The sequence below is a fragment of the Alligator sinensis genome, unplaced genomic scaffold, assembly GCF_000455745.1.
Source record: "Alligator sinensis unplaced genomic scaffold, ASM45574v1 scaffold481_1, whole genome shotgun sequence".
Classification (NCBI taxonomy): Eukaryota; Metazoa; Chordata; order Crocodylia; family Alligatoridae; genus Alligator; species Alligator sinensis.
The window spans coordinates 822,940-826,287 of NW_005842201.1; the positions used below are offsets into that span (position 1 = coordinate 822,940).

Genomic DNA, 3,348 nt, shown 5'->3' on the forward strand with positions numbered 1-3,348 from the left:
TGGGGGGCTTGTGGCAGAGCCCCACACACAGCATGGGGTAGTAGGGGGCAGCGGGAATCACCCCCCCTGTGGGGCAACATCCAGTGAGTTGGGGGCTTTTTTTTTTTTTTTTGAAGTGCCAGGAGTGCGGGCAGGCAGGACAAACATTGCCGTGCTGGGAAAGTGGATGGAGGATGGGCCTGGCTGATTCGCAAATCTCCAAATCAGATTCTGTTGAATCAATTTGGGACAGTGATTCGAATCACCAACGCAAATCACTGTACCCCAAATCGGCCAAATCCGAAGTGACTGTTAGCCTCTTCACACAGGTCTAATGCATGATATCATTTGTAGATGTAGAAGGCCCTAGTTCCAACACCTCTTTCTTCACAAATGCACTGGTAACTTTTCTGGTCACCCTATACTTGTAAGGATGGCAACCATCTTCAGGTCCCCACTGAGGATACTGAAGGAACCAAGTCATTCAACACTAAAGTCTTGATAGAGACTTGGCCTATTCTCCAAACAACGTGATAATGGACCCAGGCAGACTATGCTACTGTTTAACTCCAAGCCATGGCAGCCCTCTCCTCATGTTTGGCAAAGTGAAACTCCAGGTTCTACACAAAGGGGCAGAGTACTTCTTTATATATCCATACCCATCTTCTCACATAGTGATATCAGAAAAGGAGGAAGCACATCAGTTTTCCAATACATAGGAAGTGTAAAAGACTGGATTTGTTGGAATATATGCAAATATTTTGATGTCTTTGGTGACAGATCTGACCCAATTCATATAATTCCAGTGTCAATCGCACCACTTTTCAGGAAGTGCTAGGTCTATCAGGTATGTGAGGCCCCCTACAATTGATCAATTAATCTTGGACATAGTCCCAATTGGTTATACCATCCAGTTCATCTGAATGTCTATTTCCAAATCCTATTCCTGTGCCTCCTTTCATGAGATCAATAAAAACCTTTAAAATCCTTATTTCAACATAAGAGAAAAGAGTTGCACCCTTTTCTTTGATGTTGAAGGGATTTTTTTTTTTCATAAAGCCAAAGGTAAAAGGGAGGTGATGGCCTAGTTCAGTTCTGGAGAAACTCGTATCATTCATCCAAAAACTGAAGTTCAAGAGGGTGACACCAATTACCATAATCCCCTTCCTGGAACTGGGGGACCAGCTCTTATCTATTGATCTGATGAGGTATGCCAGAACATTTTGGTGAACAGCCTTCTGCCTATATACACTCATCCATCATACACCCATCCATCATGCAGCCATAAAGGAAGTATCTGAGACAGGATTCAGTACAAGGGTGTTCATCCAAATGTTTCAACTGGTAGTAAGGAGTCTTGGCAAAGCTTTATGTGGACAAGTGGCTAGTGAAAGGAGCATCTTCTCTGCAAGTGTCTAAAGACATTAGAAATGTAAAAATCTAGAACTCCTGGTTCAGAAATGATTTTATTAGACCAACTAGGAAACCATTTTTGCATTTTTGTCTCAGGCCAACACAGCTACCAAGTACATCCCTAAAGACATTAGACACATTTTCTGTTTGGTCTAAGACTCAGGTCAGAAACTAAAACCCCCAAAATAAATTTCTTGTCAGTTCATAGACTAAAATTAATAGGGATGTTCTGGACTCTGTATCAGCCACAACATACCACCCTCAGCACAGAGTCAAGAGTGTGGTCCACCTGATCTCAGAGGTTAACAGAATAGAAAGGGAAAGGGAAAAATGTGTTAACAGCAACTTTGACAAACCAAACTATTTAACAGTAGTCCAAATTTCTTTGGCAGTAATCCTGAACTACTTCTCCTTCCCCAGCTGAGTTGCAGACTAGGTAGCTGCCACTACCTCCTTCCTTCTTCAGATCATAGAATCATAGGAAAGTACGGCTGGAAGGGACCTTACAAAGTTATCCAGCTCCCTGCTAAAGTCAAAGCCATCCCTGACTAGACCATCCTATTTACAGTGTCTGTCCAACCTGCTCTTGAAAATTTCTAGGGATGAAGACTCTACAGCCTGTCTAGCTAGCTTGTGCTAGGCCTTGACTACCTTCACAGTCAGAAAGTGCCATCTAATTTCTAACTTAAATTTCCCCTGCTGAAGCTTGAATCTATTGTTCCTAGTGCTGCCCTTGATGGCCACATAAAAGAGCACATCTCCATCCTCTTTATAATTTCCCTTTATATATTTGAAGACTGTAATCAAATCCATCCTCGGTCTTCTCTTCTCTAAACTAAATAACTCTAGTTCTTTTAGCCTTTCCTCATATGTCATGCTTTCCAGGCTTCTGATCATTTTTGTTGCTCTCCACCGGACTCTTTCCAATCTGTCTACATCTTCCTTAAAAAGTGAGTTCCAAACCTGGACATTGTACTCCAGGTGAGGCTGCACCAGTACTGAATAAAGCAAAAGAATAGTTTTCTGTGATCTGTAAGTAACACTCCTATTAATACAACTCAGTACACCACTGACCCTTTTTACAACAAGAGCATGCTGTTGGCTTGTATTCAGCGTATCGTCTACTGTAACCCCCAGGTTCTGCTCAGCAGTACTGCAGCCTAAACAGTCATTCCCCAGTCTGTATTTGTGCATGCAGTTATTCCGTCCTAAGTGCAGGACTTTGCACTTATCCGTTTTTAATCTTACCTGGTTACTTTCAGACCATGTTTTTCAGTCTAAGTCATTCTGTATCCTTGCTCTGCCCTCCAGAGTGTCTGGAACTCTACTCAACTTGATGTCATCTGCAAATTTGCTAAGTGTGTACTCAGTCTAATTATCCAAATAATTAACAAAGATGTTGAAGAATTCTGGACCCAGGGCAGACCACTGGGAAACTGCACTTGATACTTCCTCCCAACTAGTCATTAAGCCATTGATGACTGCCCACTGAATACAATGATCCAACTAGTTATGTATCCACCTTACACTACTTCTGGTTAGTCTGCATTTCTTTAGCTTGTTAATGAGAATGTCATGGGAGACCATGTTAAACCTTGCTAAAGTTAAGGTATATAACATCCACTTCTCTCCCTACATAAGCTTGTCATCTTATCATAGAAGGAAATCAACTTGGACAGGCGTGACTTGCTTTTGGTGAATCTATGCTGACTGCTTTTGATAAGTGCTTCACAATAGATTTCTTGAGGACCTGCTTCATGATCTTTCCAGGTATTAAGGCCAAACTGACTGGTCGTAATTCTTTGGATCCTCTTTCTTCCCTTACTTAAAGATGAGAACCGTATTTGCCCTTTTTCAATCATCCGGGACCTCATCCGACTTCCTGAAGTTCTCAAAGAAGAGATCTACAAGCACCTAGCTGGGGTCATCTGACCCCAACCCTCCTTCCTGCCCATG

General features: G+C 42.2%; 1 protein-coding gene across 2 annotated transcripts in view; it reads right to left on the minus strand.

The window, feature by feature from the left end:
- The window catches only part of GNAT3 (G protein subunit alpha transducin 3), a 54,039-nt gene that overhangs the window by 36,637 nt on the left and 14,054 nt on the right, over positions 1 to 3,348 (minus strand). The gene's annotated exons all lie outside the window — the stretch shown is intronic.